The sequence below is a fragment of the Octopus sinensis genome, linkage group LG1, assembly GCF_006345805.1.
Source record: "Octopus sinensis linkage group LG1, ASM634580v1, whole genome shotgun sequence".
Taxonomy (NCBI): Eukaryota; Metazoa; Mollusca; class Cephalopoda; order Octopoda; family Octopodidae; genus Octopus; species Octopus sinensis.
Genome location: NC_042997.1, coordinates 119,504,313 through 119,515,922, shown reverse-complemented (window position 1 = coordinate 119,515,922; position 11,610 = coordinate 119,504,313). Strand labels below are relative to the sequence as shown.

At 33.0% G+C, this 11,610-nt stretch overlaps 1 long non-coding RNA gene across 1 annotated transcript; it reads right to left on the bottom strand.

The window, feature by feature from the left end:
* Positions 1-289: 289 nt before the first annotated feature.
* Positions 290-10,993, bottom strand: LOC118766372. Its single transcript, XR_005002308.1, has 2 exons — positions 10,955-10,993; positions 290-403 (listed from the first exon to the last, which is right to left on the bottom strand). It is a non-coding gene; the product is annotated as an uncharacterized LOC118766372 (long non-coding RNA).
* Between the last annotated feature and the right edge of the window lie 617 nt (positions 10,994-11,610).

Below are 11,610 nucleotides of genomic sequence, written 5' to 3'. Positions count from 1 at the left end.
TACATTCAGCACCCGAATTGGCTCTCTAGTGCAAGCCAATCATAACGTCAACTACGAAAAATACAACCACAATAAAAAGTGGAAAAAGTGGAATATGGATAACAATAGGGGTGATGAATGTTAACTATATAGAAAGAGGACCTATGCATGTGTTTTATATACATATACATATATATATATATATATATATATATATATATATATATATATATATATATATATAATATATATATATATATATATATATATATATATATATATATATATATATATATATATACATATATCATCGCCATGATAAATCGCTAACCACGGAACTTTTCTTTAATTTCTCTCCATGTTTATTCCAGTGTTCCTTTCTGCCGAAAAGCGGAGGCTCGAAACGTAAAAGACTTTCTCACCTCTCAACCGTTAAATTAATACATCTATTTGTTCTTTATACACCTGTCTTTGTCACTATATATATATATATGTGTGTGTGTGTATGTGTGTGTGTGTGTATCTATGTATATATGTATGTATGTATGTATGTATATGTATATATGTATGCATATATATACATGCAAGCTCAACTTTAATTTGAAATCCTAAAGAGCTTATTTTGGGTGAAGTTGTCATCAGAACCTTAATGAGAATATAAATTTTCGCAGGTGTGGAACAAGTGGCGTCTACTCTTTTCAATCTGGGTATGCAACCTCCCTCATTCTAGGATTAGATATCTGTAATGTGTGAAATGGCTTTGAAGACGATGTCGGGACTAATGTGACATAAGTTTGTTCATAGTTTTTTCATTGAGGTTACAACTTTCATCTGTCACCTTCAAATCATGGACATTTGCAGCGACACCGAGAAAAACCCGGGGAGGCATATGCTGATTATCAGAAATACTGTTGAAAATGAAGATCAGGGAAAAAATGGCTCATTAAGCAATGTATAGTTATGCCGTGCTGTGTCATTCGAGACAGCAAATGATGTTTACCTTATATTATGTTGAAAAGAAGACTCGAGAATTCTACAGACTACAACGTGTGTGTGTGTTTGTGAGTGTGCATGCGTGTGTTAGCGCGCTTGTGCATTTATATCCTTGTTCATGTGTTTGTGTGTTAGTAAATATTTAAGTAAGTGAGGAAGATAAAGAGAAAATCCTTTTGTTCTTTTTATTTTGAGGGAGGGAATAAATTTAATAATTTATTGTCAGTAGAATGATAAGATCATATTGTATATTCTGTATATTCTAAAATACTTTTTCTTTTAAAACTTGGCAGATTTCGAAATAACACTCATCTAACTGTATTTGCTAAACTTCATGACATTTAAGTAAAGTTTGCCTAAAATTTGTACCTAAAGTTTTATATCAGATTACAGAAATTACAAAAAAAACTTTACGGTAGTAAATTTAATAGAATACTATACTAGTATAAAGGGATGTGTTATTTTTGTTATATTTCTATCGGATATTTCAGATTGTTGTACAATTCAAATGAATTCTTTATATTATAATTATAGAGCTGTGCCAAATACTGATGCCATATGCGTTCATTGTTTCATTGTTTATAGCAATTTCTTGCTGTATTTGCACATAGCATGAAGAAAATTTTCACCAAATTGGATGATATAACGAGTAATTCGACCGAAAGAAAGGTAAACCATTCAGTGAAAGTTCATATAATGTATATCATACTATAGTTACATCAACAAATTTCAACTGTAGCTGTGTCGTAAGTTTCATTCCAACCACGTGGTTCCGAGTTCAGTTGCACTGAATGTCGTCTGTTATAGCTCCGGGCTGACCAAAGACTTGTGAGTAGATTTGGTAGGCGGAAACCAAAAGGAGTCCGTCGTATACATCTATAAATCCATTAGTGAATGTATCTTTGTCATAGACCACCGTTTGACAACCACTTTTTACGTCCCTGTAATTTAGTGGTTCAGAGAAAATAGACAGATAACGTAAGTGCCATGGAAAGAAAGAAAATAACTACGTGTTCAATTTGTTTCACAACATTTTCTAGGGGATGTCGCTGCATGGCTGCCGTCCAGTGACTGACGGAAGTCACAGATAAACGATAAATCAAACCTCTTACTAAATATGCGCTAGCAAAATATAATATAGAAATAATCTATATATATATATATATATAAAGCTGAATCTGTCTGTGTATGGCAGGTTTGGTAGCCCTCAACTAACATTATCTCCTCCGAGACCCTGCAGCGCAAGTTGACCAACATTGAGAGCATGATAGACGAAGGCTTGATCTTCCTTCCGTAGAAGAAAAAATTCAAATCGGGCCATGTTAACACCAAAAATTATTTACATCGAAAAGGTGCTTTTTTTCTATGAAAATCCCTATTTTTTTTTTTACGATTTTCTGACTGCTGTGTCACCATTTTTCGGTGTATTTCAACCACGAAAATGTTCACTTAAAGAGAATAACAAGCTACATAATGCAAACTTTTTCTTTTCAAAACTTCCAATTCTAAAGGGTCGAAAGAAACCCGAGCAACGCCGGTCGATACTGCTAGTTTAATATAAATTTGGAATGATACACGCCTGCATAAAGTTTGTTAAAAATTCTTTGCACATGACTTTCCTGTGTCAGACCGTCTGTATGGTAAGAAAATGCGATGAATCCAAACCGTATATATTCATCATAGATTTGGTTCAGAAAATGCTATTGCTAGAATTAGGCATATGATTGAAACATACTTTCAGTTCTATAATATGTACTGCAGGAATGAAACATAATGAAATTAGAAATAAATATCAGTAATGAGAAAATATGAATACAACACAATGTTAATTTTTGTGCTATACTCCAATGCTAATAGAATATATACGTGTTTAGACTAATTGAGACTGTAGAGAAAGTAATTAAATGAAATTGGTAAACGACTTTCAAGTAAGCAAATTGGTTCTTGAAAAATATTAACCACAAATACATTAAAATCATCAGAGAGAAAGAAGCCACAAACGTTTATTTATATGTCAAGAACAAAAGTTACAAACGAGTAGTTCACTAAAAAAATATTATAGATAAAAGACGACAAAACAGATAATAGCAAAGATATCCGAGTGAAACGCCAGAAAACACTACAGTAAAATTTAGATACTACTTCGCTGAAAGAGAATAGATTAGTGAGTTTATCTGCCAGCAATCAAATATTTATCATAAAGTCAGGAAATGAAATAATAAAGGATACTAAATAAAGAGGAAGCTGTGAAATAAACATCAGGAAAACTAAAACGGTTTTTATAAACCATGTTTTTTTTTCCTTTATATTACTTCAACGTTTATATAGACGATTAGGGAAGGAGATAATCATGCGCAGGCATGGCGGCGTTAAAATAGAAAATAATTTACCCGTCAACCGACGACAGGGTATGTGGCAAAGACTCAATTACAGTGCATTGCTGTATGCTACCTCAGAGTAAGGTAAACTTGCGGTGAAATTTAAAACCATATTTCAAAGTCAACATAATGACATTTTCGAGATGATACATATCTCTATACATCTCTATAGAAGTCTGAAAGAAAGTTAAAAATCATAAATCTAATCAGCAATCGAAATGGGAGTCTAAATTATTTGGATCATGAGATAATGATTTTACAAAGAAATATTAGTGTAGTGGGAAAACTTGCTTACAACAGTACGAAGAAAAGGAAAGACTGGAGCACAGGTAAAAAGGATACAAAGTGTCTACTAGTGATGTAAAACAAAAGCAAAAATAGCGTTGAATACATTGACAAAACATCAATGAAAATAGAATAGTTACAACGCAGACAACAATTTAAATCGTCAATTCAAATGAAAATATCGACGAATATAAAGTAATACGTTTTAAAAAAAATCCAGTAACAATGTACTAGAGGCAATATTTTGACTTGAAGGTTAGCTACTAGTCGGAAATTAAATGACTTCAAAATCACATAGAATTTATAGTGCTATTTAGCTGTTAAGCTTTAACCACATATTTTCGATCGTGTCAGGGTAGATTTCGTCGTAAACATAGATACTCACACACTGCAAGGAAAACAGCATTTACAACGTACATCCATAAATGTGATGGTTAGACTTTGAATAATTATACGAATTTTTGAATGAAATTAAAAATGAAAATCGAAGACAGCAACGTTTTAATCATAAGTATATTGAACGAAATTGTGGCGGAAAATGGAAAAAACCAAGGGCAACATTGATTTAGAAATATTATTCTCTTTATCCAAGACGGATGGGAGACAAGCAATTGATAAGAGTATGAAAGAGTAAATAAATGAACACTTTAAGGCATTTGAAGCATTTCTACATCAGACATATTCTCTTCAACGCACACTAACACTTTCACTGTGAATGTTTGTATTTATGTATCTATGTATGTATACACACACATACACTCTTTTATACAAACACAAGAACATAAGTGTCCATATGTGTATGTTCGTATGTTTGTAAACAGAAAATAATGAAATCTTTAAAAAGTAATGAACTTGCAATGCTTATCTACGGAGACATTACCTTCTGGTCTCGCTATATTTAGTAAAATAAGAAAACATAAGATGGTTTCACAGTTCCCTGACACGCACATAAATCACAAGGTATAAATAAGACGCAAGGTTTTGAGTTACACACACACACCTTTGCTCGTATCTACGTTTGTACATATACAGGCATACATACACACGCATATACCTATATAAGCGTAGAGATACACTCACACATAATGACACGCAAGCACATTCATATATAGTCACGCATAGATCGTTCAGCAATATAGACTGTAAATATCTATATTTGTTTTGTTTGCTATAATAGATGTACTCTCTGTAGAAACAATAAATACAACAGTAAATAAACAAATAATTATATTAAGTTGTTTTTGTCCCCCAGTTATTTACTTTTTTATACTGAAAACATGAAAATAAAATAATTAAATTACTAATGTACTAAAGTCGTCTAGACAGAAGCAAACATTTAGGTAAAATAATCTCTTCTCATACTTTGGTTTTGGTTTTGGTTTGATTCCGTAATGGTAGGTGCAGATATTATAAAGAATAAGATAGGGTTACATCTGAAAATCCTAAGTCCCTCTTGATAAACTCCCTAAAGAAGAATTAGCCCGTATCAGATGAAGAAGTAAAATTAATTCATTTGCCGAGCTGAAGGAGATGCGTAATATGTCGATATGTTATTTATCTGTAGCTGAAAGAGAATGAGAGTTACGCTGGTCAGTTTACTTGTCAGAAGATAAAGAAATTTCCTGAGGTATCCAATGCGTGATTTTAAATAGATTTTTCCATGATACATTACAAACGCCCTTGGTTAGGAAATGAATGTAAGATAATGACATTTTCGAGATGATACATATCTCCATACATCTCTGTAGAAGTTCTGAAAGAAAGATAAAAATCATAAAACTAATTAGCAATCGAAATGGGGGTCCAAATTATTTGGAGCATGAGATGATGATACGGTTAGAACGGTCATCTCCAGCATACGTCAGTGTGGATAAGTTTAATGGAGAGAAACAAATCTCGACAACTCTAATAGTTTACTGGCGTGAAAAGGCACAGTCTCTCTATGAAAGATTCAGATTGAGAAGATAAAGAGGTACAATTATAATATATAACACGACATTTCGCCGATATTCTACTGGTACCAGCAACCCACCACCAATATTTTATACGCAAATACTGATTTCAAAACTGTGTATAAGACCGCATGCCATAGTCAATTCCATCGTTCACAAAAAAAATCAAAGTGTATTATGAGAAATGATTCCAAAATGTCGAAAGAGAAAAATCAGTACATCAAGATTTGAACAACTCCGAACAATAATTATTAATATTTTCATAGACACATAGGAATATTTTATTCGATTTAATTTTATGTTTTGGAAGTAAGAAAATGGCCGGAGTTCCTGATAGGTCGGCAATATAGGAGATTTCGTTTACTGTTTCACATAAGATGACATTAAACGTGTAAAACATTTAAAAGTCATTAAAAGGTTACTCGTCCTTATTACTGTGACCCGTTCGTGCATGAAATAACGAATAGTTGTTGTTGTTTTTCTGTAACCTCAAGAATAGCCTGACTGAACAAACCAATGTTCAAATGTTTTCCAATTACGGAGAATGAGGCAATATATTGCGTAGCATGTTTTCCTTCACAGTCTGTGAGTGCCTACAAACAGGCCAAGGCTAAACGTCAATACCGACACTCATAGAAAGAAATTGGAAGAAAATACGCGACCCAATGATTCTATTCATCCTGAAAAGAAAATGAAAGTAGAATGAAACATTTATCGTGAAACCGTTCACCAACTTCTATGCTAATTTATACATTGATTTGTTACATGACCTAAGGTTACAGCAACTGCAGAGGCCATGACATTTTTCAGATTGTCCACCATTGAGAGAAAAGTAGAAAGTTATCTTCAGGTCTCAAATTTAACATTGGACACTCGCAATAGAATCTAAAAGGCTAAACTTACGCAAGGTTATATGATGTAATCTGTGTGACTAGCCTTTGTTTCTAGTAGAATTGGGCGAGCACTTAAGTGTTCTTGTGTTTTTCACGAGATCAATTGTTTGTTTTGTTCATAATGTCCATTAGCAAAGATAAATGCCAATTGAGTGAATGATGTTGTTGATAAATAACTTGTAGTTTCAATATTTTTATTTTGAATTTGCAGTTATATATTAAAGTGAATTTTTAACTAAATCAGTGTATAGATTGTGAATTCATAGCACCAAATCTGCGTTAAGTGGCCTGAAATATGATTAAAGGAAATTCAGCTATGACCATCCCGTCTTTACTTCCGCACCTATATCTAGAGCTAAATTATACTTTCAAACAGATTTGTTTGGTATATCTACCGAGTCGAAAGATCACATAGGAGTCTACTTTTATATTTTTGTATTTACTTTACCGCAGATAAAATTTGATTGAAATATTCTGTGTGTTCCATTGATACCCACTCCGATTACATTGTATTGTTGTTGTTGTTGTTGTTGTTGTTGTTAGTGTAGTTGTTGTTGCTATTGTCGCTGTTGCAGCTGATTTCGGAATGTGAGAAATGACTTGGTAAATTGGCAGCGTTTAAGAGTGGATACCTCATTTGCAAAAGACGTTAATGTATATAGTATCAAGGGTAAATAAAAAGTATGTTACATATAGAGTATAAGAGATTGGTTTCAGAGCTAGAAATAAGATACGCAGTATATTTGTATTAATAGTTGTTTCTTAATTAGTTTTGATATGATTGTGCTTGGAGTAAACTGATCTAGAACTTGATGTATCTGATGCCAAATGAAATTCAATGATCACTAATGATAGGTTTTGTATGATCAGTACCATAAAATCAAATATATTGATTAATTATTTTTCAGCACATCAAAAGGAAAGTTTTACAGTCAATAGAATCGCCCTATCTCAATCTTTCTATGAAAAGAAGACAAATTAGCACGCGTAGATTTAAAATCATAATCTATCGGGAAAAATGAATTGCTTTAAGGCATTAATTGGTACACTCTGATGTCTTAAGATCTCAGTCTATTAGGACATCAAATATACGAGTCTCTTTTGATTAGCGTTGAAGAACAAAATGGATAATTTTTACATCCTTAACAGTGTGTGTATATTAACCATGGAAGGATGGAGAATTGCTTCCAAAGCAAGCAAGAAATTTTCGCTTAAGAAATTCTTAAACAGTCAACTCTTGCCTTATCCCAGTGATGAATATTACACGTAATCATAGTTATGTAGAAGTTACGCGCAGTAAGATTTATACTGCCTATTTATTGCTCTTCTTCGTTTTCTAACTTAGAAAATGACACATAATCTTATATTTATCATTCACTCTATATGTCTTTCAACGCACGTATATTAACATATAGAGTGACAATGACCATATATTAAACAGAGGTATTTGTTTAATATTGCCAATAGTTTCCAAATCAGAAATGACAATGGATTTGAATGTAGTGATTAGTAAAATATATTATGTGTCAGGAAGCATTTTCTTATGATGATCAAGGGATATATATATATATATATATATATATATATATAGAGAGAGAGATAGAGAGAGAGAGATAGATAGATAGATAGATAGATAGATAGATAGATAGATAGATAGATAGATAGATAGATAGATAGATAGATAGATGATAGATAGATAGATAGATAGATAAGCAGAGAGAGCGAGAGAGAGAGAGTGTATATATATATAGGTTCAGCAAAATTTTAGATTCAGATGAATATGGTACTTAAGTTAAAGGCACCATAATTTGGTGTGATATTATCCATATAAATCAAATGTGGTAATTATCAAAATAAGCAACAAGGATATCCAAAGGTAGTTTAGGATACCTTTGGATATCCTTGTTGATTATTTTGATTATACATATATATAACATATATATATATATATATATATATATATATATATATATATATATAGATATATATATATATATATATATACCGGAGTAAACACATAAATGTGAAACAAGGTGTAAAATAGAGTACTCAAATACCAGTGGTAGAGTGTATGCTTTATTTAAAGCAGTAGAAAATTCAACAAAACCTGTTACTCTGAGTTTCACGTTCCCGTTCGTCGGACAGTTTTTGAAAGCAAGAGTGTATATATATATAATATATATATATATATATATATATATATATATATATATATATATATATATATACACATATATATGTGTAAGGGAGAGATCGGGGGAGGGAGAGATAAAATGATTGACAATGATCTTGTATTAGATACTAAATATATATTGGTTGGAGTGCAAAGAACATCGTCTCTGCAGTGAGAGGCATTTCGACTTAATTAAGCCTTGTCAATGCGTGCACCGAATTGTCACCTGTTTACATACATGCGTTCCGTCTGCATGGCCTCTCGCAATACCATTGCAATTAGTCATATATCGTATATTCATTCGTTCTAAGTTGGAAATAGAAACTGTACAATTAGTTAAACTATTCCTCCATACTTCTATAAAGGCGAGATAGTTGCGGCTGAAATGCGTTTGATCATATTTTGAACCCGAGCGCTGTTAACGTAGAAACGAACGTCGACGTGGAGAATACATCATTAATATGTTTTAATGATCTAATTTAAGAGAAATCATTAATGAATCTGAAATTACTGACCACACAGAGTCACTGTTAGATGTATGACACTCAAAGCATAAAATTTTATTCATTTCAAAGCATGCAATGTAAAATAAACACCACTTTATTTTCTAAAATATGCTAATTTAATACAAAAGTATTTCTATATCTTATTTAATAATTGTGCTTAAATTTATAACGTGATTTTGAGGTGATCTGTGATTTTTAAAGTAGGTTTTCAAGATTGTGTAATCTGACTACGCGAAGTATGTATAAATACTCAAACACACGTATGCATAATCATATACACATAAGCAGGCACATATGCACAAACGCATTCTCACACAAACACGTATACATGTATGAAACATCTTACACTCATTACCGCCAACTATCTGCATCAGGCATCGAGTATTTGATTCCAGAATCCTTTTATACCAGTATCATCTCTGGTATTTTTGGAAAGATATTTATTCCCACTCATCTGTGCCACTTATTCTGGTTAGTAACCAAAATAAAAGCTAAAAAGTTGGTTGCTCCCAACTCTGTATCAATGGTATAATATTCTCTGCCAAGTGACATCTTACAGCGGTGTCAGACGTTAGTATACAACCCTCTGTTGTTTATATGATCTCTCCATCAGATGTATACATGTACATTTTCCATATGAGTACATTTATATTGTATATTCATATATATATATACTCTTTTACTTATTTCAGTCATTTGACTGTGGCCTTGCTGGAGCACCGCCTTTAGTCGAGCAAATCGACCCCAGGACTTTGTAAGCCCAGTACTTATTCTATCGGCCTCTTTTACCGAACAGCTAAGTTACGGGGTGGTAAAAACACCATCATCGGTTGTCAAGAGATGTTGGGGGGACAAACACACACGCACAAACATATACACACACATACATATATATGTATATATACACATATACGACGGGCTTTTTCAGTTTCTGTCTACCAAATTCACTCGCAAGTCTTTGGTCAGCCCGAGGAAGACACGTATCCAAGGTGCCACGCAGTGGGACTGAACCCGAAACCATGTGGTTCGTAAGCAACCTACTTACCAGGCAGCCACTCCTGCGCCCCCTCACCCAGATACACACACGCAGAGGGACTGAACCCGGAACCATGTGGTTCGTAAGTAAGCTACTTACCACACAGCCATACCTACGCTTATAGCCACTCCTACGCCTATATATATGTGTGTGTGTGTGTGGGCACAGGATTGGCTGTGTGATAAGTACTTGCTTACGAACCACATGGTTCCGAGTTCAGTCCCACTGCGTGGCACCTTGGGCACGTGTCTTGTTCTATAGTCTCGGGACCACCAAAGCCTTGTGAGTGGATTTGGTAGAGAGAAACGGAAAGAAGCCGTATATATGTATGTATACGTATATATATATATATATATATATATATGTGTGTGTGTGTGTGTGTGTGTGTGTGTGTGTGTGTGTGTGTGTGTGTGTGTATTCTTTTATTCTCTTACTTATCTTAGTCATGTTATTTCGGCCATGCTAGATCACTCTCCATCTTCCTTTTCTATTAGACTTTCCTCTGTTTCTGAAGAAATGTTAAATCATCTGTCTTTCCTCGCCTGAGCGTCTACTATAACTTTACATGTACCACACCCTCACGTCGTTGTTATTTTGTGTTTCTCCTTGTTTTGGGGGATATATATATATATATATATATATATTATTCGCCATGATAAATCGCTAGCCACTGCATATTCTTTATTTTTGTCTACTTGTTTCTTTCTGTGTTCCCTTCTATGGAAGAGCGTAGACTCGAAACGTTGAAAACGTTTTCACTTCCCGAGCGTTATACTAATTCCTCTGTTTGTTTTGTACACCACCTGACTTCGACTCTTCTTTTTTGAGAATTGAGAATTCTCCATATATATATATATATATATATATATATATATATATATATATATATATATATATATACATATACATATATATTTATTTATTTATATATATATGAATTTACATAGAACATAAGAATAAAGAAATGCTACGGAGAAAATATATAACTGTTAAACTGGACAGCTGTTTCTGTAAGCTCGCAGAAATGTAATAATCGTAATGTTCACATTTATCAAATGAAATGAGCAAAATATCATGTATATGTAATTAATGAACAGTCGCATGTTATCGTAAGGCTGGCTTTCCTTATCTAGAGACAGAATTGGCAATACCATTTCACCTAGTCGTACAAGAGATTCCTATGTATGTATGTGTGTGTGCACGCGTGCGTGTACATGCTAGTGACCAAAGTGTTAGAAAGAATATGTTCTTAACACCTAAAAGTTGTATGCACAATTAGCTGTCAAAATGATTTTGTTATTTCTCTCGTATTAAACGTTTCCATCTGATGAGAATTTTCTATGTACAATATTAAATACAAATGAAATTCAACAATAAAGCCGACAGGAATATTTCTATCTGGGGATGTAATGAAC